This window comes from Protopterus annectens, chromosome 12.part0 (genome assembly GCF_019279795.1).
Source record: "Protopterus annectens isolate FY-2018-M chromosome 12.part0, PAN1.0, whole genome shotgun sequence".
Classification (NCBI taxonomy): Eukaryota; Metazoa; Chordata; order Ceratodontiformes; family Protopteridae; genus Protopterus; species Protopterus annectens.
The window spans coordinates 1328252887-1328279616 of NC_056746.1; the positions used below are offsets into that span (position 1 = coordinate 1328252887).

The 26730-nt window shown below is 39.2% G+C and overlaps 1 protein-coding gene across 1 annotated transcript in view; it reads left to right on the forward strand.

The window, feature by feature from the left end:
- The window catches only part of ACTR5 (actin related protein 5), a 285428-nt gene that overhangs the window by 126008 nt on the left and 132690 nt on the right, over positions 1-26730 (forward strand). The window lies entirely within an intron of this gene.

The window sequence follows — 26730 nt, forward strand, 5'->3', positions numbered from 1 at the left end:
CGGCGTCGGTTGTCGTCGCTTCTTCCCTGACGTCAGCGCGACAGGGGTATAAAAGAACCAGCCGACGCCATTTTCTTCAGTCTTTCTTGCCGCGCGGTGCCCGAAGCAGAAGCAGTTCGCAAGTGCTGGTCGGCCAGCTCCTGAGATTACGAAAAATTTGGAACCGAAGTCTTCTTAAAAGCTAAGTACCCCATTGGGGAAACTTTTTCTTGCCTCAGGCCGATGTCAGACAAAGTTAATAATTGTATTTCTTGTGGGAAGCAAATACCGCTTAAGGATTTCCATTCCCTCTGTATACCTTGTTTAGGCCCAGACCACGACGTCTCGGTCTGTCGCTTTTGTGCTACATTCAACAAACGCACTATCAGACGTCGGGCGGAGTTCGCCCAGCATTATTTTGGGAAAGCATTTAACTATACTATGTCGTCGGATACTCCGACTCGGTTTTGTCTAAAACGCAAAGACAAGGACCGACACTCGAGGTCCGGGGCCTCTACCGACACCACGCCAAAGCCGACTACACGTGGTCCGGTTCTCAGCGAGGCGACTACGCAGCCCCTGATTACCGACAACACATCCTTGGTGGTGTCTCCTGTACCCGAGGTCGCAGGCTCCTCGGCCCACACCCTGACTACAGATACCGAAGCCACGCTTGGAGTTGAAACACAGAATGTGGACAGGTCCACCTCCACTCAAGGTGTCTTCAGACCTTCCTCTTCTTTCTCCATCAAGGCTTTCACCAAGTCTAAAGCTACCATGCACCCTAAGAGACCAGCTACACAGGGCCCATCTCCAGGCCCCATGCCTAAGAAACAGATGCTTAAAATGGCTGAGGATTTAATTACTCTAATCAGAGGTTCTCAGCCACCTCCGGACAAAAGACCCAGAGTGGAGGAAGATTCCCCCTCCTCTGATCAGGGCTCCATTATTTCAGAGCACTCTGATTATCAGGAACAGTTTTACCCCCCTTTTGAAGACTCTGATGCAGAGGAATCTATTCCTTCTGTATCCCCCCCTGAGGATTACTCATTTGATGAAACTCTGCATATCTTAAGGGAACACTTCCACTGGGAAGGCCAGGATTATTCAGATTTCAAGAAAAGGCTCAGGGAATTTCTTTTGTTACCCCAGCACAGGCCTCTGGCTATTCCTCCTGTCCTGAATGATGTTTACTCGGAGGCCTGCCTTAACCCAGACTCTCTTCCTCCAGCTCCAGTTAAGCCTGACAGGTACTACAGGGTTCCTGACTCACACCAATTTCTATACAAAAGCCATGCTGCTGACCTAGAAACCATCTCACAGGGACCCAAGGGAGTTAAGGCCTCCATTACCAAAAATCCATTGCCATCCGAGAGAGATTCCAGATCCTTAGAAAGGTGGGGAAAAAAGGTATATACCTCGGCTACCTTATCCATGAGGGCCTTAAACTGTCAGTTTCATATGCTAAAATACCAACAGTTTCTGTTATCTCAATTGAAAAATAAAATGTCACAACCTGAACAACCAGATTTGAAGGAGTTGCAGGATTTGATGCATAGTGCAGAGCAAGTGGGTAAACATACCTTACAATGTGGTTTTGATGCTCTAGAGGCCTCATGTAGAGCTGCTGTTACAGGCTCAGTCATACGTAGGCATGCCTGGCTCAAGGAACAAGCCTTGCCTGATCATGTCAAAGCTAAATTACTAGACGCCCCTCTTCAAAAGGATGTACTATTTGGGGCAAATGCTGAGGAAGTATTACGGAAAATGGAGGAAAAGGCTAAATCAATGCAAACTGTGAAAGAATTTCTGCAGGTTCAACCCCACGCTTTAGTAGAAATTGGCCTTCCAAAACTGGTCCTGCCACAGACAGACCCCAAAGAGGTAGATACAGGCCTGAGGGGCAGAGGGCAAACACAAGGCTCAGACAGAGGCAGACAATGGCAAGCTCCTACACAAAGAGGTGGTGAGGACAACTCGCAATCTTTCAGAAAGCAAAACCAATGACGTTCCCCTTTGCATGCCAACCAGGTCTCAAATGGCAGCCCCTTAGGAGGAAAGCTGGCACTATTCTCAAAAATTGGCATATTGTCACAAAGGACAAATGGATCCTGAACATTATAAACAGAGGCTACAAATTCCATTTTCATACCCTTCCAAAATGAAAGGCATGCCAAACCTGCCACACAATCAAAGGGCAGAGGCACAAAAGCAAATTTCAGATCTTATAAACATGAAAGCTATTCAAGAGGTACCTACGCATTAACAAGGTCAAGGTTTTTATTCCAGGCTATTTCTGGTACCAAGGAAGGGAAAAGATTGGAGACCTATTTTGGACCTATCCATCCTAAACACATTTCTACTGCACCAAAATTCAAGATGCTCACTCTACAGCAACTTCTTCCCATGCTGGGCAAGGAGTCTTGGCTGGTAACATTGGACCTCAATGAGGCATACCTGCATGTCCCAATCAGACAAAATTGCAGAAGATACCTCAGATTTCTTGCAGGTTCAACCCATTATCAATTCTCTGCATTGCCCTTTGGTTTATCTACTGCGCCCAGAGTATTCACAAAATGCCTGGCATCAGTAATTGCCTACTGCAGACTTCAAGGGATACAAATATACCCTTATTTGGACGACTGCCTGATCCAAGCGGACAGCAAGCACATTCTTCTGAAACATCTGGCTTATGTAATAATGTTATTAAACTCTCTAGGATACACAGTCAACAAAGAGAAATCAAGACTAATACCCTCTCGGAAGATAATTTTCCTGGGTGCCAATTTGGGCACAAACACCCAGACGGCCTACCTCACGCCAGCGAAGCAGGGGCAACTAATTCAATATTTCAGAACACTGGCAAATTGCACCAGGCTGACTGCAAGGAAAATCCTGCAGGCTCTGGGATTTATGGCATCTTGCATCTTACTAATCCCATGTGCAAAGCTGCATATGAGAAAACTACAATGGTATCTAAAAAACATATGGTCTCAACACAGCCACAGTTTGGAAACAATAATACCACTAATTCCATGTCTGCAAAAGGAATTTCTGTGGTGGGCTCAAGCATGCCAAACAAACACAGGTCTTCCATTCAGCAAGCCTCAAGCAAATCAAGTCATCACAACAGACGCCTCGGACTATGCCTGGGGGCGCACTTGACAGACCGGTGCATTCAGGGCAAATGGACCCACAAAGAAAAGCACCTTCACATCAATCAAAAAGAAATGCTAGCAGTGATAAATGCTATTACAGCTTTCAAGGACCTTCTACAACCAGGTCAGCTGTTGATAAGAACAGACAACACCACAGTTATGTGGTACATAAACAAGCAGGGAGGAACACATTCTTATCCCCTATGCAGACTGGCCATGTCACTTTGGAACATGGCCATGGACTTACAAATGGAACTACAAGCACAGTACTTGCCAGGCAAGGAAAACACGCTGGCAGACAACCTAAGCAGGAATATGACAGATCCACACGAATGGAAGTTGCATCCAAAAGTTTTTACAGAAATAATCCAAGAATGGGGAAGGCCAGACACAGATCTCTTTGCCTCCCACAAAAATCATCAATTGGCAAAATTCTGCTCAAGGATCTTCCATCCAAAGGCCTGGAGAGTGGACGCTGTCTCTTTCAGTTGGACATCAATGACAGTTTATGCCTTCCCACCTCTTCCTCTGCTGCCCAAAGTCCTATTGAAGACCAGAGCAGACAGACCACAGATGATCCTCATTGCTCCGGACTGGCCAAGGCAACACTGGTACCCACTCCTGAGGAACCTGACGCATTCCCCACCATGGACCCTGCCTCTAATGCCTCTTCTTCTGACTCAGCACAGCTTCAGAACTCTTCACAGTCAGCTGAAAACACTCAATCTAGCAGCATGGAAGATTCCTTAGCATCGCAGCAGGCCCTGCTCTCCAAGGAGGTGCAGGATGTCATTTTGGAGGCCAGAAGGCCATCAACTAGAAAAGCTTACTCTGCAAAATGGAAACGTTTTTGTGTTTGGAATGAGAAAAAGGGCCAGTGCCCTGGAAAACTGAGTTTACCTCAAATACTACAATATTTGGCTGAACTGCTAAGCAGTGGACTTTCGTTCTCCTCCATCAAAATCCATGCCTCAGCCATTTCTGCAGAATACAACACTGATCCACCTTTATTCTCTCACCCTCTATTAAGACAGTTCCTCAGAGGGGCTAAGAATTTAAGACCTCCAAGGAAACAACCAATACCTGCTTGGGATCTTAATTTCATTCTGGAAAAACTGACTTTGCCTCCTTTTGAACCAGCTGCCTCATCAGATTTACAATATTTGTCTTGGAAAACAACTTTCCTACTGGCTATCACTTCAGCTTGTAGAGTTTCAGAACTACAGGCTCTTATGGCTGTCCAGCCTTTTATCGTCTTCCATCAGGACAAAGTTTCATTACGTACCAACCCGTCCTTTATGCCTAAAGTGGTATCCAGGGTAGCTTTAAATCAGGCTATACATTTACCTACTTTTTATCCTAATCCTCAAAACAAAGGGGAGAGATTACTGCATTCCTTGGACATCCACAGACAACTGCATTATTATTTGGACAGAACAAAACCTTTCAGAAAATCAGAACAGCTTTTTGTGGCCTATGCGGTAGGAGCTCAAGGAAAGTCAATTTCCAAACAGACAATCTCAAAATGGATAGCCCACTGCATACGCTTTTGCTATTCCTTTCATGGCAAAACTGTACCTACAGGAATTAGAACTCATTCTACCAGGGCCACAGCCACCTCTGCAGCCTTCCTCAGAGGAGTTCCTACCAAGGATATTTTAGAAGCAGCCACTTGGAGTTCTGTGCATACCTTCTCTAAGCACTACAACCTACCATTATACTCCAAATCTAGAGCAGGCTTTGCCACTGCAGTCTTGCAGGGCATTTTGGCTCCTCCTAGCTCCACCTAGTGCCTACCACCCCTTTCTTAGCTTTGGGATTCTACCCATCTGTTATGACTGCAGCTGTATGCACGATGAACATAGTACAGTTTTGTACCTACCATAAATGTAGATGTTCGAGTGCTAATACAGCTGCAGTCCAGGTTTCCCTCCCTCCTTCCCATCTAGGGGTCTTCTTTTATGGTGTATTTGCTTGCAACTACTGGTCTTTGATTATATTGCATTGCATTAATTACATAATTTTATGTGTTGCCTTCTTTATGGGGCAAGAAAAACTGAAGAAAATGGCGTCAGCTGGTTCTTTTATACCCCTGTCGCGCTGACGTCAGGGAAGAAGCGACGACAACCGACGCCGGACCTAGACTTTGGAATTCGGCCGACCAAGGACCCGCCTGACGGCAGGAGAACCCATCTGTTATGACTGCAGCTGTATTAGCACTCGAACATCTACATTTATGGTAGGTACAAAACTGTACTTTTTACAGACTGCTTCAAGGCATCCTTCATTAATGCTGTATTTGATGGTCCTTCCCTTTTTGGCTCTAAGGTCAAACAGACTGTGACTAGGAGTGAGCAGGAAAGGAGTATGCTGTTTGCTGTTGGATTTTGCATTTCTACCCATCAGAAATCCTTCTCTGGGAGCCATAAGGGTGGAAAGTGTCTCCTTTTTTCCAACTGTCAGCAACCTTTCCAGGGCACCCCTAGTCCTGGTTCCCCACTGTGTCAGGGGAGGTAATTACAATGGATGCCACCCATGGGACAGGGGCAGTCTGCAAAACCAGGGCTTCCATTGGACTTTCTTGTTTAGGCTCTTCCAGCCCAATTGCTGTACTCTGGAGGCAGTCAGGGGCTGTTTGGCCCTCTACGCAAAACCTTAGGAGGCCATCACATCAGAGGTGTTGTCATGTCCAGAGGTTATACAATTCCCTTTCTGTTCACTCCAAAGGACGCCCAAAAATCTGATATGATAACCAACAGGTTGAGAAGGATGGAAGAAGATCGTGTGGATATGTCTTTATGGTGAGTACATAACTTTCATTCATATTGTAATGTGGTACAGTTTACGTAAAACCGTTACATTTTTTACAGTGGCAGGACTAACCATCCAATAGTGTGAACATTGGCTCTAGATGATTCAGTGTCACCCTGACCCTATGTGCAGAAATGGGGAAAAATAGGTGATGGACGTATGGGTGATTGAGTTATTTTGTAATTGTGGAAGTCAGGAAGAAATCATGTTATTTGAATGTAGGCGTAGTTTACTAGGCTGACTGTGGACAAGGTTTACCACTGTAATACATTTATTTATTTATTTATATTATTTTAATTTTAGCAAAAATAGATGCATTCCTTTAGTATGTAACAAATTAAACACTGGCTGAACAACACCACTCGCTCTTGCTGTGCATGTGCATATGGGAGATAAATTCACAGTCTCATTTATGTTTTTATATAGTTATAAGTAAAAAAAAACAAAACACTTTTTTGTTATAGGGTTGGTGTTCTGTTCAGCACATAAGCTAACTAAATTGAGTTAGCTTGTGTGCTGAACATAACGATATTCTCTGGTCTTGCTGATACTCATTGAGTGGTCATGGGCCCCCCTGCAGCTATGGGACCTGGGCACCCATCTAAATCACCACTATTATAATCCACACCTGTGTGCTGGAGTTGCTGATACGTGGCCTTTTAATTTTGTTGTGTTCAAAACTGAAACCAAAACTGTGTAGCTGCTGCATTACAGATTAATATATTACTTTCTACTGAGGGTTGTCAATAAATAGGTATGGCCTGAAGGGAAAGCTGCATTTTAACAGTGTAAAGGATGTAGTACATAGAAAAGGAATAAACAATTCTGCGGGCATTTTATTTATTTATTTATTTATTTGCAGTTGGTTTACCAGGATAGTCCATTGGGCCAAAAGAACCCGTTTTCAATGGAGTCCTGGGGAGAAAAGCTCCAGCACATAAAAACTAAGTTAATACACAAGATAGTTAACTATTATTAAATTATACAAGTAGTGGGTAAAACATTTAGTTCAAAAGTCAAGAAGTATTCAAAAATACAATAAATGAATATTAATGTGATGTACGTGAGCTGAGACAATAAGGTGATAACACAGCAGAGTTGTGTTGGAGAAGGAGCACAACATTACATTACAGTGTAATTCTTCAGAAGGAAACAAGCTTTGTTAGGTAAAGTTGAGCCTCAATGCATACAGGAGGTAGGATGACATATATTTATGAGGGGTGGGAGCAAGAACAATCCCATTGCCACCTAAGATGTGAATGAAGAGATTTTTGAATAGGTAGTGATTACAGGTGGTAATGGATGGATGGTGGGAGTGAGTTCCAGAGACGGAAAGGTTAGAGGATAATAAGTGTTTACCTGGGGTGAGATGGTTTATGGACTTCTAGTAGGTTTTGATTGTTGGACCTTAAGACTCTATTTGGAAGGTGCATTTTGAAGGCAGAAGACAGAGAGGGACAAAGAGAGGGGTTGAAAATAAGCTTATGAGCTAAAGTCAGCTGTATATAGTTAAGATGATTAGGTAGTTCGAGCCAATTTAGTTTTTGGAGAGAGGAACAGTGGTGAGTGGAGGACCTATGGCTATTAGCTTAATTTGGCAATTTTGTTATAACAGGAGGAAAGCTGGCTTTTTAGAGAGGACTGAAGATTAGTCAGTAATGGAGCACCGTAGAGAAGAGAGGGAATGAGAAAGGAGGAAGCATGAGTGGTTTTGGAGGAACTAGTAAGATACTGATTTTGACGGTAGAGCATACCTAGTTTTTGATGAGTTTTCTTAATATTTAGTTGTAGATGGGAGTTGAATTTAAGTTGATTGTCAATTAGAACACCTAGTAGCTTGGTTTCAGATACCAGTTCCAAGGGTGAGTTGTTTTGGCTGGTAATTGAGAAAGAGTTTGTGTCAAAAGAAGTAGATTTGGAGGGTAAATACCATGAGTTTTGTTTTGAGGTGTTGAGTGCCAAGTGATTTATTTTCATCCAATGCTCAGTAATTGAGAAAGCTTCCTGAGTCAGTTTTGGAGAAGAGAGGGAGGTGGCAGAGCAGATAATTGTAGAACCGCCAGCATATTGGATGATGTTTGCAAGTGGGATGGATTTGTGGAAGTCATTTATAAATATATTAAAGAGGATAGGACCAAGAATAGATCCTTGGGGAACTCCAGTGGGGTAGTAAGGAAAGAGGAAGTGGCCTTTTTCCATATTACGGCTTGGTGTCTGTTTGATAAATAACTGGAGAACCAATTTATGGAGGTGGGAGAGGTTAAGTTCTGATAGTTTGGATAGGAGCAGGCTATGTGAAATAGTATCAAGGCCTTGGAGAGGTCTAGTAGTAAGGTGGAAACAATGTGGCCGGAGTCGCGTGCTCTATTAACCGCTCTCAAGAAAGGACAGGAGGGCTGTCATGGTGCTATGATTTGGCCTGAATCCGTGTTGTAGGGGTTAAAAGGTTGTTATCTATGAGGTGTGGTAGGAGTTGAAGCTGGATACACTTTTCCAGGATTTTAGATATAGGGAGAGGATAGCAATAGGGCGGAAGTTATTGATATTGCAATTGTTGCCTCCTTTATGGAGGGGATGATGAAGGCTTGCTTCCATAGTAGAGGTACTGTACATTCATGGATGGAGCGGTTGATTAGAATGCTGATGGATAGGCAATTGCTTCCGGGCTATACTTAGGAAATAAGAGGGAATGTTGTCTGGAGCGTTGGTGCATGGCTTTAGTTTCTGAAGGAGTTTCTTTATGGTGGAAGTGGGGATAGGTTTAAATGAGAATAGAGAAACGCTGGGAGAGAGAGAACTTGAGGAAGATATGGGTGAAGAGGGGGTTAGAGTAGTGGAAGAGGTGGAAGATCGACAGTGAGAAGATGGGAATGTGGTGGAAGTGGTGATGACAGAAGGGTTATTTGCAGGAGAGATTAGGGGTGTATTAGGTGAAGAGGAGGGGTGTGTGAAGGAGGATGTAAGTTTGCTAATAGAATCGATGAAAAATGAGTTGAACTGTGTAGCTAGATCTAGGTCTGGGCTATTTGGGTCTGGAGTTGGGGTGTGTGGTTTGCTGGGGTTTAGGAGAGTGGAGATCCCTTCCAGAATTTTTGTGGGTTAGTTTTATTGTTGTTTTGGAGTGTAAAGAAGTATTTTTGTCTGTCGGAGATTATGAGCTTTTTTACTTTATTTCGAAGGGTTTTGTAAGCAATATGTTGTTCTGGGGTCTTATGTCTCAGATAGAGTCTCCAGGCTTTGTTTCTAAGGTGCATGGTAGATAGTGTGGTTTTGGTTAACCAGGGGGCAGAGTTTGTTTTATTCTTTTGTTCTTATAGGGCTTGGTAATCAAGTATTTCTAAGAAGGTAAGGTTAAAGTGAGCAACCGTCTTCTAAAGGTAGTGTCTTTAGAATGTTCCAATTTACTGCTTTTAGAGAATATATGAAGGTTGATGGGTTAAAATTTTGTCATTATGGTAGTGATGATATTATGGGTGCGGTAAGAGATGCAAGGGAGACGGCGAGTGAAAATTGGCAAGTGATCACTAAGAGGGTCGGGAAGAGTACCACTGTCAGAGAAATAGTGGGGATGTGACACTAGAATCCAGTCAAGGATGGTGCCACAAGAGGGGTTTGGTGATGGGTGTGTAATAGTATTGATTAGTTGGGAAAACTTAAATAGATTGATATTAAGAGGGTTGTTTGAAGACTGGATGGAGGCCCAGTTGATATTTACGCCCCTAAGATTATGGTTTCATTGCTGATATTGTTAGAGAGCCATGAGAGGATGTTTTCAAGTGTGGAAATATTATCCTGGGGAATGTAAAGGGATGCTAAACAGATGTATTTGTGCTTGTTGACTTGTAGGAGAGTGAGGAGTACTTCAGCATTATTAAATTTAGGAGTAGGTTTATCATAGGGGTAACTAGCAAGGAAGAAGAATATAGGAGAGCAACTCCCACCTTTTCTGGGTCCTGTCTTTCTAATGATTGAGTAGCTAGGTGGAGTAATTTCAGAATCTTTTATAGATGGTTTTAACCATGTTTCTGAAATAGAAAGTATGTCAGGTTTGTTATACATGAGCCATGCATGGAGGGTAGGGACTTTGTTGACAATACTTTGTGAGTTTAGAGAAGTAAAATATATTGGCCTGTGTGAGGAGGAAGAGGTGGAGGGGCCAGGGTTGGGATGGATGTCACCAGATAAAAGGCTGGTGATGAGATGAAAGATTGGGTTAAAAAGGTGATTGAGTAGAGTAAAGAAATGATTAGGATCTGTACTGGTGATCAGAGGGTCATTAGGTACTATGGGGATAGGGTTCCTTAGAGAGGGGAAAACTTTGAAAGAGAATGTTAGAAGTTGTGTTATTGGGTATAGGTGGGGAGAAATAGGAGAGTGAAAGGGTGAGTGAGGGGAGTTTAGGTGGTAGGTTGTATGATACAGTTGTGAATGGAAAGAAGTAGGAGGTTGGGTAAGGTAATAAAGATATGATAGTTTAATAGATAGTAATAGTAAAATAGAGATGGATGGGGGATTTAAAGGCATGACTGTAAGTAACTTGGCGTTAAGTGTTATGGTTGTGTTATCTATGTTGTATGTTTATTGTGTAGTGGATAAAGAGAGTATTGCAGTGTAGAGTGGAGTATACTAGAGGAGTTCACATATTTTACAGATCATTCGTATGTTTTCTTTTTATATCTAGTTGCAGGTTAGCAAACATTATATTTTAAGTGTCTGAACACACCTTAGATAATGGAAGATCAGAAGACTGTAGATTCTGTCCCCATGCCAGATACTTGGATTTACTTCCAAATCTGTTAATTGACTGACCAGTGTGTAGCAGTATCAGACTGAATCAACTCGCCCTTGGGTGGGGGGTATAAAAGGAAAGCCATCCAACATTCATTTTGTTTTATATTATGAACAATATCCAGATTTATCCTGGCAGTTAGTGCAGAAGAATAAGGCTATCTGCTGTTAACAAGTGCCCTCCCATGGTACAGAATGTGATTCTTTCTGCCTTCTTTTGCCTGTGCTGTGACCTTGAGCAAGTCTCTAAAGACAGTATTCTGTGACAGTTGGAAATTTCAGCTAGACTTCTAAATGGTCTCTTGGACTGCGTGCCTAGTAACTACCTATGAACCTATAAAATTCCATTAAGTGTTAACCGGAAAAAAAAATCCACTTTGAAATTCTAAACTTACCATTATATATTGATATGTGCTATATTAATGCATCAGAATCAGTCTAAATGTTTCTAATTACATTTTAATATCGTACCACAAAATGGCCGTCTTGGGGCTGGTCATACTTACTTAAGCTTGTTTTACAGCTCCTGTTTCTGTCTCTCTTCCCCCCTCCTTTCCCGAATCCATTTTGAGTACCCTTTATATGACTCCTGCTAAATAAAAAGGTATCAAGTTGTTTCCGTGACATTTATATAAAATGGCAGTACTGTATGTCACCTGTATCTTATATGGTCTTTGGAACCTGACTGCTTTTATTTTTCCCATGAATTACACCGATTTCTGGAACTGACTGAGGTTCTGCTAATATTTTCACAATTATGAAACCTCAACAAAACTAACTAAATTGCACAGTTCTCTAAAGCTGTTAATTTTTTGGTCCTGCAGCATTTGCTTGACCCTTATACTTGCAGGAACACACTTCCATAGGTGTAATGCCTGTCAGTCTGTTGCAGGAGCTTTCTGTAAACCAAGTCATCGTAATCTCTGCCCTCACAATGCAGAACTTTCCTCTAGGATTTATGCAAAACCAATGCAACTTTTGGTTCTAAAATCTATCGTGTTCCTATATTTTGTCTGTGTAGTTAGGCAAAAATGTTTTGAGTCGACACCTCTGCTTATACTATTATAGTGCTTTTTGTTTGTTGCATTAGAACAGTACTGATCTTTCATCCAAGCTATATCTCCGAATGTGACAAATTAGTGCCTTTTCTCAGTACTGTGCAACGACTTCACCTTACTTTTGAAACAAAAGTCATCACTTAAAAGTATGAAAACTGTGATTTGATCTACAGCTTGCTTATGATTGCATTTGTATGACTAAAACACTATAGTGTGCAGTGCTAGAATAAAGCCACAGTATTGACTGTTGCAGCCATTTGCGAATTAATGGTATGCAGCCTTTCAGTAAGGTACTAGAAACTGAACCTTTTCTGTTTATATCCCATTTTTCATTTCTGTCATTATTAGGTGTATGCAACCAGTAGCTGTACCTGTACTTTATTTGATTATCACAACAGAACTGTGTCTGTTTGTCACAATAAAAATTCTAGACTCTCACTCCCACCCTGGATACACTTGAAGATTGAGAACGTCATTACATTTGTTTTGAGTCATTAGCTTTGCTAGGTGTCATGAGTGATTGAAAGTTTCCCCTTCAAAGAGCTTATAAAGGTAAGTGGCATCCATCTGTTAGTTTGTAGCCATGCTTAATTTGTGTTAAATAAACAAAAGCACCTTTTCATTGGCAACAAATGAATACAGTTTATCTGTTAAGTGTGGCAATATAATTGATCACTGTTCTTCAAATGAAGATTTTTTTTGAACAGCTAACTCTTGAAAACAATAGTTTAGTTTTTGTTGTTTCTAGTCTGGTAGTGACCTCAGCAAAACAGTGTCATGATGTCAAGTTGCAGGTAGTGATCAGCTCTGAAAAATGCAGAATGTCTGCTCTCAAGTGTAGGTGACATTGTTTTAACACTGCAGACTCACAAGGAAGTATAAAATGAATGTTAGAATTAAATACTGCCATTCTAAATCAAAATTAAGTCCTCCAGGAAAAAAAACAGTGAAATTTAAGAATATGCCTGTCTTCTAATTTGTTTAGCACCACAGTGATATCTCCCCTAGGTAAAATCAGAGATTCAAGAACTCATAATCTAAAAGACTATGCTAGACCTTTGTTTTCTTCTTTGGCATGCAGAGGAGCTCAGAGGATTAACATTCTTGATGTAATTAAAAATGTTCTTGGAATTGAATTTTTCACTGTTGCCCTGGTCCGAGCAGTATACCCCAGACTTTCAGTACAATCACAATGTGTACTATAAACCACAGGGTGTTATATTTGTAATGCCAACCAAAACACAATGTATGATTATTAATTCTAAATGTATTTGAGCATAATACTTGGCAGTGGGGAATGTCCTTTTCCTGTGAATATGACTTTGCCCTGTAGAAATTTTAGACAACAACATTTCACCAACATTTGTAAGTTATAAGAAAAACAGAGAATAGTAAAAGGAGTCAAAACTTCTCATCAAACAACAAAATGTATCAGAATTGCTTAATTTTGGCTGTTTTTGAGAGTAACTTATGTTGCAGTGCAGCTCGCCCTGCACCAGTGTTCTGAGTTGCACAATAGTCCTGTTAGAGATTCATAGTCATTCACATTCCTGAAAGGGCAACAAATTATTACCTCAGTATGTAGTGCAGGTATTTACAAACCCATACACATGCACTAGCATTCCCCTAAAGACACGCATATTCACATTCACACTTCACACACACACACACACACACACACACACACACACACACACACACACACACACACACACACACAGACACTCCCACACGTGCTTGTATGCCACACACAAACACGCACAAGCCATTCATGCACAGACACTTTGACCCACTCACACTGTACCATTATACTCACCCACACAGTGTCACTCAGACATACACATGCATACACTCCCATTCACTTGCACCATGACCTTATGATCTACCTACTCTGCCTGTCTGAGCAGGTTGAAGCAGCTCCATTTTACCCTGCTTAGATTCCCACCATTGAAGCAAACAGATGTGTGCTATAAGAATGCCATGAACTCTTACTGCTTTATATCCCTGCTCTGCCTAGCAGTTGCATAGTTAGGGCCACTGTGAATTCCATACCACGCAAGTCCTGCAACTGGACTGCACACCAGGAAGATTGTTTTCATAGACTTCAGCACCGCAAAAGTATTGCACTTTTGTGTGGCACACCGAAACTCATAGCCTAAAGCACAGTGTCTGTTTCAAGCAGTAAAGAGGGTATCTGTGAGTTAGAATAGTATACTGAGAAATGTAAGACAGTGACAGCATACTTCAGTAGTCGTCTGTGATTACTGACTTTGATCCGATTTCTTCAGAAAATATGAAAATCTAGTTGCAGAAAAATAAGGGATACTTCAAAGATTTTCTTTCATCTAAGCCACATTTAGTGCTTGTGAAACCATTTTTAGTTTCCAGGAATATTTATGTGCATTAATCTCTCTTCAACAGGCATTTGGTAAAATCTCTGTCTGTCAGCATAATCAAAGTTGAAGCAGCACTGTGTCATAGAAGGATAAAGCCTTCGCTCTGGCCCAAGCCAAAAGAGTTTAATTAGTGGCTCATGAGCTTGAGGCACTGGCAGGGTGGGATGGAGAATGGCAAAAATTCCATAGTCATGTAGGCATTCCCCCTGATGATTTCTGATGAAGTCCGGAGATGTCATCAGGAGGATGTGGTCCAAAGAGCAGAATAGGATGGGGACATGATTGAGCTACTACGCAGTTGGGATGTGATGAAGCATGCCTGCCTTTCAGATATAACCATGTGACCGCATGGAGGGGGATGCAACAAGAGTATAAACAAAGAATATAGCCTCAGGCAATAAAACAACCAGGGCAAAAAGAAACAAATGAGAAAAAACACGGTAGTATTGGATGTAACACAGCAGAATGTCCAGTTTATTGTAAGTAAGCGCTTTCAAGGGTTCACCTCTTCATCAGACACCGTAGCACTGGATGTAACACAGCAGAATATCCAATTTGTTATAAGTAAGCGCCTTCAAGGGTTCACTTCTTCATCAGACTTAGATAAAAATGACTTAAAACAACCACATTAAATAGTATTCCAATTAACATTAATTACTTCTATTAAAAACAAATTATTAAATATCACAGCATACATAAACTAAAAACTGGTGTCTCAGCTGTCTTGCTTTCAGGAAAGGTTTAATGGAGACCATATTATTCAAACCAGGTGCATGGCACATCAAGAATGAAGGTAGTGAGCATGTTTATGTTTCTGGTCTTGGAAATACTTGCAGTCAGAAAAAGGGGAGGAGATATGAGGAATATTACTGAGGCGGCTGAACAAAAATGGATTATGTTACTGCGCGCTGATAAAGCGCCTGCTTTGAATAATATGGTCTCCATTAAACCTTTCCTGAAAGTGAGACAGTTGAGACACTAGTTCTTAGTTTATGTATGCTGTGATATTTTTAAAAATGTTAAGTATGGCTTTAAATAATTTAATTGATTTTAATTGAAGTAATTAGTGTTAATTGGAATACTATTTAATGTGGTTGTTTTAAGTCATTTTTATCTAGGTCTGATGAAGAGGTGTACCCTTGAAAGTGCTTACTTACAATAAATTGGATATGATATTCTGCTGTGTTACATCAGTGCTACCGTGTTTTTTCTCATTTTTTTTCTTTTTGCCCTGGTTGTTTTATTGCCTGAGGCTATATTCTGTGTTTATACTCTTGTTGCATCCCCACTCCATGCAGTCACATGGTTATATCTGAAGGTGGGCATGCATCATCACACCCCAACTGCGTAGTAGCTCAGTCATGTCACCATCCTCTTCTGCTCTTTGAACCACATCCTCCTGATGACATCTCCAGACTTCATCAGAGATCGTCAGGGGGAATGCCTACATGACTATGGACATCCAGTGCTACGATGTTTTTTCTCCCAAGCAACAAGAGTAAGCTGTAAAGTAAAAAAAAAACCCACCAAAGGTAGATAGCACAACCCCCCCCCCCCCGGCATGAGGTTCCATGACAGCTCCAACATGTAAATCAGTATATACCAGGGATAGATTGGAGTGCTGATACAACGTGAGATGGACCTGGGGAAATGAGGTAGACTGTATGGATGAATCAGTGAAACAAGACAACTCAAAAAAATGACAATCAAAAGAATGATCATCAGTCATATTTTGCCTTTCTTTATAGTGTTTCAATATGAGTAGATTTCAGTAGATGAGAAAGATGGAACATGTGACAAATTATATTTTGAGTTAACCTTTCTAAATAATGTGCTTCTCAATTTCCCCAGTTAATGTTGCCTGTAAGTCCTTAACCACGACCCGTGTATGCTAAATATAAAAGAAATGACCTTTGAGTTTATCATAAATTTCACAAATCCTACAATATCTCCCTTGATTACAAACAGTAAAGTGTCCCTGTACCTCAGGAATAACATCACATGCTTTACAAAGAAATTAGTATCACAGATGAAATTGTTCTTGAAGTAAAATATGAATATGTTAATGTAAGATGGAACAGATGATGCTGCCATCGCAGTGTTTTTTTTTTGTGAAGAGAATGCCTTTTTCTAAAATGAAAAATACTGTAGGGCAGGTAAAAATGTGAAATAAACTGAAAACGATAGCTTGCGAACCCTTCCTCCATAATATCTCCTACAATTTTTGGCTTAGGTCTTTAGGAATATTGGTGTATTATGTTTTTGACATCATAATATATTTTGCCTACTGGCACAATGAATGCCAAAGAAGTTGAAAAGTAAGGTGCACGGAACAATGATATAAAGGGTGCTTCTGTATGGCACAGAAGCCTGAGAAGCTTGAGATGGCAGAAATGACGTGCCCGTGATGTGTAGTAGGATGGTCAGTGTTGGATAGACAAAGGAAGGAAGAGATCGAAGCAGAAGCTAAAGTAGTCCTAGTCGTAGACAAGTTCAAGAAGGACAGGTTACAGTAGTTTTGGACCATGAGCAGGAAAGTAGAAGACAGTTTGGTAAAGCAGATTTGGAAGTGACCGAAAGAAGGCAAGAATATCCAGCTGAGTGATTGAGTGATGGGTGGATTACATAAAAGAAGACATGAGACAAGAGCATTACTGTCAAAGAAGGCAGGAGAATGGCTCTGAATTGAGAGAAATGGTGACATTTGTCAGGACCACGTGTAAAAATTATGGAATAGGGTGGTTTCTTTCTACACAAAACCAGACAAGAAGGTTTGCACTCTGCAGTTTGTAATTCGTAGGAGAGTCCTTGTTCACTAGCATAGTTGTACTTTACAGAACAGTGAAGTCTTAATAGAGCTGCATGTAAATACAGTAGCCTCTGGGCATGGCCGATAAAAATCATGTTATTGATCATCCCTGTGCAGTACTCTGCAAGGACGTTTATGTGGCATAGTGATTCATAGACATCAATAAAAAGCAAGATCTGGCAGAGCAAAGCAGAAAGGGTGTAAGTGTGTTGTTCAGATTGCTGGTAGACATAAGTATTGCTTTGCAGTGTGTGTATGAGAACGTATGTGCTAGGTGGTCTGTATGTATGTATGTGACTGTGTGTATGTGTGTGCGTGTGCGTGTGTGTGTGCGTGCGTGTGCGTGTGTGTGTGTGTGTGTGTGTGTGTGTGTGTGTGTGTTTTCATGGCTGCAGTTCTAACACCCCCATCACAATAACCACTATACCTGTCAGATGTCCAGAGTTTCACAGAATGTCCAGATTTTTGATTTATATTTACATTTTTGGTCTGTTGCTCATAATGACGACTCCAGTCAATAAATAATGACAGACACTGGATATCAGACTGTCCTTCAAAAAGAGAAAGAGGAGGCACATTAAATGTTAAGCGAACCAAAAAGAATGAAGAAAATAAAATATTTTTTGTAACTACATATATTTTAAGTGAAGAATTTAATAAAGTTATTGTTCATTATTGGAATTTTTTATAAAATGATGTATTGTTACAAAAAAATATTTGTAAAAAGTATGTATGTCATATAAGAGGGGGCAGAATTTAAAAGACATGTTAGTTAAGACTTATTTTATATTACCGGATGTCAATTTAGTTAGGTCCCCTAGATTAAATGGTACAATAGCATGCAATAATTGTAGTATATGTAGACATATTGTGCCTGCTTTTACTGAGATAAATAAAAAGAAGTTTATAGTGAATGGTAGCTATGGGTGTAATACAGAAGGTATTATTTACTGTTTGAGGTGCCCTTGCAATCTTTTTATATAGGACAAAGTAAAAGAAAGTTTAAGGTGCGAGTAAAAGAGCACATTAGAGATATAAAAAAGAATAGAATGGAAAGTTCTATAGCTATGCACTTTTTTGAGAAACATGATGGGAATTGTACTCTATTACAGGCAACTATTTTGGAGAAAGTTTTTTTAAAAACTGGTGATGAAAGGTTGTTGAAAAATATGCTGCTTTTCAAAGAAGCAATTTATATTTTAAAATGCAACACTCTTGCTCCAGTAGGACTTAATCTGGAGCTAGATTGGAAGTGTTTAATTTAATTGTTTTATTGTTTAATTATTTGTTAATTGATGACGGGTTGGTATATAAAGGGAAGATTTTTTTATGTATTTTGTATCACTTCTTGAAGGCTATTTTGCTGAGGCGCTAAAGTGTATTAAATATTTGGATCGAAGCCTGGTGTTGTTTTTTATTTTCTTACTTTTGCTAAGTTTGCTCAGTGTTCATTGTGGTTGGTTATCTATAGTTTTTTTTATGGCTACAGTTCCTTCTACTAATCTTCCCAGAGTATTTTGTGAGGATTCTTTGGCATTGACTTCTACTTTGGGTTATAATGGATCATCCTTGACTTGGGGGTCTGAGACTCTAACTACGCAGATGAATCGGGTCAACAAAGTTGAGGGAGGACATCAGGGTGCAGTGCCTGATACACAGTTCGGTGAGAATTTATCCCTTAATGTGGTGAAACAGTTTTTTGAAAAGACAGCTCAAAGGACCAATAATCTGTTTGCCGATGTTGGTCAAACCAATATGTCCAATTTGCCATCAGACGTTCAGTCGTCCATAGATCATATGGACAGACTAATTTTTAAAGAGACAAGGTGCCATTTCAATTTATTGGGATTACAACGTTATGTTGAATTGGATATTTCACCTAGGGGACTTAGAAGTTTCAAAAGTCCCACTACTCCCTTTGACATTTCTGACCCTATTGATAAAGCCTTCAGAGATAGATGGCTATCGGTAGCACATAAATGTGCAACGGAATGGGTAGCCATCCTCATAGAGTGAGATCAGACACAACAACTTAAACTGAAGGAAGAAATATCCAAAACACATAATGAAATTTTGGGTAATATTGGACCAGTGAAAATGACAGAGGTGTTTAAAAACATGCAAGAAAAATTAAGTAAATTTGAAAAAGAGCAAATATATGGTAAACTGGGGAAAATGAAACGTGATATTCGGGACTATAATAATGGGAAAGCATTTTTGTGGTGCTTTAATAACAAGAAATTTAAGCACCAACCCAATGGTCGCCGTAATAATGAAGGCAAATGGAAACATTTGACTGTATTTTCTGCCTCTTTGGAAGGAACAGGATACACAACAGACTCAGACAACCAGATGTTACCCCCTCTTCCAGCTGCCCAAGAGCCGGTTTTACATGAATAAAGTTTTCATAACAACGGTGAAGCAGGGAAGAACTACAAAAAGCGAGGAACTTTTCAGGGACAGCAGCAATCAGTGGATGGACATTTTAAGCATAGGTTCATAGGTTCATACTAGGCTATCTGCCCTAGGGCATTTATAAGCCTAGCCAGAGTATGTTTGGCTTTCGACACCCATTTTAAATTAATTTTGCTATGCCCTTTTTCGAGGTTAGTATACTGTGCCTCTGTCTAACAGTGACACAGAAGTGATACCCGGGGTAAACCTACGATCTCCCATCCACTCATCAAGATTCCTCTTGAAGAGAGTCAGTGAGGGACTCTGCCTAACCTGGACTGGGATTTTATTCCAGAGTGAAGGGAGCCTCTGGGTTATGAATCTGTCCCTCCAGCATGTCCTATTTATTTCAGTGCTGAGGTTCAAGTCTCTGTAGCTCGATGGGATTTGGATTTTTTGAGGTGCAGCATGTCCCTTAATTCCGGGTTGGACATGGCCTTATACTTCAGGCACAGGCAGATGCCTAAACGAGGTAGATGCCAGTGATTTTGTTCCTCATAATTGTGTTGTTGATTTAACAGGTTGTTCCTTGACACAGGAACAAGTGAATGTTTTAAATTTTGGTTTGAAATGTATTCTGACAGTTATGCCTAGGCTACATGTAATGAAACAAGAATTTTTTTAATTAGTATGAAAACTGCATTTAAATTTTTTTTTGCATTTCATAATACCTCTGAAAATGTCAGTGATGAAAATGAATATGCAAGTGATGAGGAAAGTTTTTATTCATGTGTTTCTGACGTAGATGATTTAGAAATGACTGAAAATGCTTATTGTTTGTTAAATGATAGGAATGTGTGCTTTAAAAGTATGTTTATCCCCCCCTACACAAGTGAATCTGTTAAAATCTTTACATAAATGGTGAAGTTTGCTGTAGAGCAGCTGTATTCTAATGTTTCTGCAGAGAAGCGTAAAATAAGTTATAATTTAACAAAACAAGAATGGACGTCACTGCAGAATTTGGCCATAAGGAAGGATTTAATTGTTAAACCCTCGGACAAGGGTAATAAAATTGTAGTAATGCACCATACACAATATCTTTATATGTGTATGGAGCATTTACAGAATAAAACTGTGTATGAAGTTAGCAGCATGGAAATGTATTATGAAGCAGTAGAAGAATTTAGACAATTGTTAAATAAGGGGTATCGATTGGGATATATTACAGAACATATGGCCAAGAAAGAATGTGATTTTGAAAGAATATGTATGGCCATATTCGACTGCTTGCCCAAAGTACATAAAGACGAAATAAACCCTCCGGGGAGACCTATAGTGTCAGCAGTTAATTACTTTCTGCATAATATAGGAATTATTTTACATAATTCCGTGTTTCCGTATGTGGCCAGACTGCAATCCTATATCAGGGACTCTTTTGACTTTCTGCAGAAAATACAAACTGTCCATTGGAATCCGCATATGTATTAGATATCCTTGGACATAAAAAGTTTGTATACTAGTATCAAACATAAAGATGGAATTGCAGCTGTACAATATTTTTTGGAAGATACTCCAGTATGTAACTTTATCGTAGAAATGTTACAATTTTGTCTTCTTAATAATTTTTTTAGTTTTAATAATATAATATACCATCAATTACAAGGGACAGCCATGGGGGCATCCTTTGCCCCCATTTGCCCCCATGCATGCAAATTTATTGATGGGAAAATTTGAAATGGATTATGTGTACAAACATTGTTTTTTTCAACAATATGTTATATTTTATTTTCGATATATTGATGATTTAATATTTTTATGTGAAAATGGAAAACAATATGTTTATGAATTTGTAAAGGATTTGCATAATAATGAGTATGGATTGCAGTTTGATGGACTACATTGTGGGACTTCAGTGAATTTTTTGGATCTATGTTTGTGTGGGGATCAAGATCAGTTTATTAAAACTTCCATTCATTGAAAATGTATGGATGGTAGTCAATTTTTACATGGTACTACTTGTCATCCAGCACACACAGTTCAAGCATTACCTTATGGGGAACTGTTAAGAGTCTGTAGAATCTGTAATAATAGTACAGATTTACAGAAGGAAATAAAACAAACAATGGCAATGTTTATACAAAGGGGTTATGATAAGAAAATTTTAAATAGGGAAGTTGAAAAAATTAATCGTACTAAAGAAAGAGGAGGCACATTAAATGTTAAGCGAACCAAAAAGAATGAAGAAAATTAAGTATTCTTTGTAACTACATATAATATTTTAAGTGAAGAAGTTAATAAAGTTATTGTTCATTATTGGAATTTTTTACAAAATTATGTATTGTTACAAAAATTATTTGTAAAAAAATATGTATGTCATATAAGAGGGGATAGCATTTAAAAGACATATTAGTTAAGACTTATTTTATATTACCGGATGTCAATTTAGTTAGGTCCTCTAGATTAAATGGTACAGTAGCATGCAATAATTGTAGTATATGTAGACATATTGTGCCTGCTTTTACATAAGAAGTTTATGGTGAATGGTAGCTATGGGTGTAATACAAAAGGTATTATTTACTGTTTGAGGTGCCCTTGTAATCTTTATTATATAGGACAAAGTAAAAGTTTAAGGTGCGAGTACAAGAGCACATTAGAGACATAAAAAAGAACAGAATGGAAAGTTCTATAGCTATGCACTTTTTTGAGAAACATGATGGGAATTGTACTCTATTACAGGCAACTATTTTGGCAAAAGTTTTTTTAAAAACTGGTGATGAAAGGTTATTAAAAAATATGTTGCTTTTCACAGAAGCAGTGTATATTTTAAAATACAACACCCTTCTCCAGTAGGACTTAATCTGGAGCTAGATTGGAAGTGTTTGTTTTATTGTTTAATTATTTGTTAATTGATGATGGGTTGGTATATAAAAGGAAGATTTTTTGCTGTATTTTGTATCACTTCTTGAAGGCTATTTTGCTGAGGCGCTAAAGTGTATTAAATATTTGGATCGAAGCCTGGTGTTGTTTTTTATTTTCTTACTTTTGCTGAGTTTGCTCAGTGTTCGTTATGGTTGGTTGTCCTTCAAAAACTGCATGCTAATGCCAAACCTGTTACTTTAGCAACTTTCTGAGTTTATAAGTGCATTATATAAAATATGTCCCTTATTTTATACCTTTGCCCACCCACCATTTGTCACTGATTCCTGTGCTATGAGGTATGCCCACACCCCCAATAACTGACATCAAGGCCAAAATCAGAGATGAGCAGCTCAGTGGAATGCTATATTGATATCTGGTCTGATAGAATGCAGGACAGAATGTCACATCTCCAGATAGATAGCTGCCATATGCTTCTGTTTGACATTTGTGTTGATGGCTGTCAAACCTTAGCACAAGAGAACCAGTTTAATAGTCAGACTGCTTAGCTACAGTAGATATAAAAAGTGTACACACCCCTGTTAAAATGCCAGGTTTTTGTGATGTAAAAAAATGAGAGCACATAAATCTTTTCAAAACTATCCCCACCTTTAATGTGACCTATAGGTTCATAGGTTCATACTAGGCTGTCTGCCCTAGGGCATTGTACAATTCAATTGAAAAACAAACAAATCTGTTGAGGGAAAATATATAAAAAATAAAAAATGTACAATGAGCTGGTTGCATAAATGTGCACACCCTTAAAGTAATACTTTGTTGAAACACCTTTTGATTTAATTACAGCACTCAGTCTTCTTGGGAAGGAGTCTGTCAGCATGGCACATCTTGACTTGGCAATATTTGCCCACTCTTCCTTGCAAAAGCACTCCAGATTTGTCAGATTGCGAGGGAATCTCTTGTGCACAGCCCTCTTCAGGTCATCCCACAGATTTTCTATTATATTTAGGTCTGGGCTCTGGCTGGGCCATTCCAAAACTTTAATTTTCTTCTGGTGAAGCCATTCTTTTGTTGATTTGGATGTATGCTTGGGGTCATTGTCATGTTGAAAGGTGAAATTCCTCTTCATCTTCATAATCATCTTCATCTTTCTAGTAGACGCCTGAAGGTTTTGGGCCAAAAGTGAGTGGAAGTGTTCATAATTCCATCCACCTTGACTAAAGCCCAGTTCCAGCTGAAGAAAAGCAACCCCAAAGCATGATACTGCCACCACCATGCTTCACTGTGGGGATGGTGATCTTTTGGTGATGCGAAGTATTGTTTTTGCACCAAACATACCTTTTGGAATTGTGGCCAAAAAGTTCAACCTTGGTCTCATCAGACCGTAACACATTTTCCCACATGTAGTACAGAACTAGTACTTGCCAGAAATTCATGCAGCTGCTTCAGTGTTGCTAAAGGTCTCTTGGCAGCCTCCCTGACCACAGATTTCATCTTGTCTTTTCATCAATTTTGGAGGGACGTCCAGTTCTTTGCAACGTCACTGTTGTCCCATATTTTCTCCACTTTTTGATGACTGTCTTCTCTGTGTTCCATGGTATATCCAATGCTGTGGAAATTTTTTGTACCCTTCTTCTGACTGATACCTTTCAACAATGAGATCCCTTTGATTCTTTGTAAGCTCTCTGCGAACCATGGCTTGTGCTGTAGCAGGCAACTGAGTAAATGTCAGGAAAATCCTACTAGGACAGTTGAACTTTATTTGGGGTTAATCAGAGTCTCTCTAATTGATGGCAGGTGTGTACCCAAGAAGACTGATTGCTGTAATTAAATCAAAAGGTGCTTCAACAAAGTATTAGTTTAAGGGTGTGCACACTTAAGCAACCAGCGTAATGTACATTTTTTATTTTTTTATATTTTTCCCCTAACAGATTTGTTTGTTTTTCAATTGAATTGTACAGGTTATAGGTCACATAAAATGTGGGAAAAGTTTTGAAATTGTTTATTGTGGTCTCATTTTTTTATATCACAAAAACCTGGCATTTTAACAGGGGTGTGTACACTTTTTGTATCCACTGTATATGCATTTAAAAGTAAAACCAGCAGACAGTTTCCAGCATTTCTTTACAATACATAGTTGGTCTGTTACATTTGTTGGCCAAGATAGTGAATCGACCGGGGGCCTCTTTTCATCGAAGTTCAGGGGAGAAAAGCTCCACAAGCAGAACACTGTACGTCTGGTGTTTATATACTGTAGTATAGTTTTCATACAAATATAGTTGTATAGCCAAGAAAGGCAGTTTACAGCAGTTTATACAGTTGCTTATTCACAACACATACCACATGATGTAGAGTTTATATTTGTACAGCTGATTTTTTTTACAAGTCAACATTTTTTTTGTGTGTTAGTGTGTGTATGTGCTTTGCATCCACTGTTAATAAAAACTGTAATACAAAGTGTTGCAATTCCACTCAGTCCTCTCCTCCAGTGTCACAACTTCAGCCAGAACAGTACTGTTGTGTCACGTGTTGTCTTCTGGATTTAGTCTAAACACACATGTGCATGTGGGTGGGTGTATGTATGTATATATTTATGTGTGTGTGTGTGCAGATATATATATATATATATATATATATATATATATATATATATATATATATGTATATATGTATTTATATATACATACAGACAGGCATAGAAGGATGCCCGTATTTCCTAGGCACTCACCTAAGCAGTTAATTGGCACTGTTGTTTCCTAGAAATGTAATTTAGCTGTTAATGTGATTCATTGTTATGCAGAGTAAGCATGTCTATGAATCTCACGTCCGGGCAGCACAACTTGCCTTAACCGAACAGATCAAGTTGCACTGCTGCAAGGAGCACCATTGATTCCACCGCAGTTGGGTAACTTTATTGAACACAACATGTCTTTAAGAAGCATATTATTTCTATCAACCAAGCTCTTTTAAACTGAGTCCCACCTTGTCTCCTGTGGGTTCACCCAATTTTTGTACTTTTTGAGGATTGAATAGAATATGTCATCTCGAGAACAGGAAATGTAAAGCTGTTTCAAACTCTCTTTGGTTAAAAAAATCCAATAACCTTTATCTTGTGGAGCCAACAGTTCCCCGATTTCTTTTTTTCAACATATTATGGAGTAACAATTTGTATTCAAAATATAATTTATAATAGTGTTACAAATCTGTAAATAATCAGCCCAATTTAATGCCCTCTGCCTTGCTTCATTTGCTTGTCTTACACATCACTCTTTGATTTTTTTTTTAATAGTTTGAGGATGCTTCATATTAAACCACTCAAGCAAACTAAGGGACAATCTTTTTATAATGTGTGTAAAAAAGCATTTCTTAATATTTGCCCAACAAAGTTTCTCAAATATATCAATAATGTGGTTTGTCTGATATTCATAACAAACTGCTGGTAGCCATCACCTAACAAAACAAATCAGTAGCATCAAAAATTTTCTGTCAGATAACACTTTGTTTTAGAAAAAAGGAGAACATCGTACAAAGAAATATCCATCAGACTATCAAGTCTTTTAATCTAATTTTTCTGCTAAACCTAAGTAGTTTACATTGTATTTCTTCTAGTATGCATACTGTTGCTTGTGTAAAATGTAACCCCTTTGAAAATGTATTCTAAGATTTGTATGACAAATCAAAGCCTAAAAAGGTATTAATCTTTTCAGTCCCTCTGTAGCAGTAAGAAATGAATTCCTGTGTCTTCTCCATTCCGGGGCATTCTGCTACATGAAAGTTGGTTCTTTGTTGATATTCTGCTACATGAAAGTTGGTTCTTTGTTGATATTCTGCTACATGAAAGTTGGTGCTTTGTTGATATTCTGCTACATGAAAGTTGGTTCTTTGTTGATTTGAATTTGAAGTAGGATGTCCCACTTGAGATGTCAGTTGAAACACTTGAATTGTGTAGTCACGTGGCTGTTATTAATAACTCGCACACTGAGTACTAATAGAAAGAATGCCAAAACAACTTACAGTGAACCTCAAAGGTAATTTTGTTTGGACCTCCCCCTGCACCACTTATGTGGGAGGATACCCTCATACTGTCCCCACATTTATTTTTACCTATTCCGAGGTTGTACAGCAGTGGAGAAAGAGAAAACTCCACTGTCAGCAAGAGTTGTTTGGGCAAAATGTCTTTGAACCTCCATCAGAAATAATTATCAGTCAGTCTACACATTCTCCTACATTAATCTTTTGAATGATATGCGCCTAGTAGTAGAATAAAGATTTTTTAGGCATATAGTATTAATTCTCTGCTGGAATAAAGTTAAGGCTGGCATAGCCCTGACTACACTCACCTGAGCTGTGCCATTCCGTATTCCACTTTTTGTATAATAAAGGTTTGCTACCTAGCTCAGAATGGCAGCCTATGACACTAGAGTAAATGCAGATTACAACAGAACAGCTTTCTGTTATTTCTT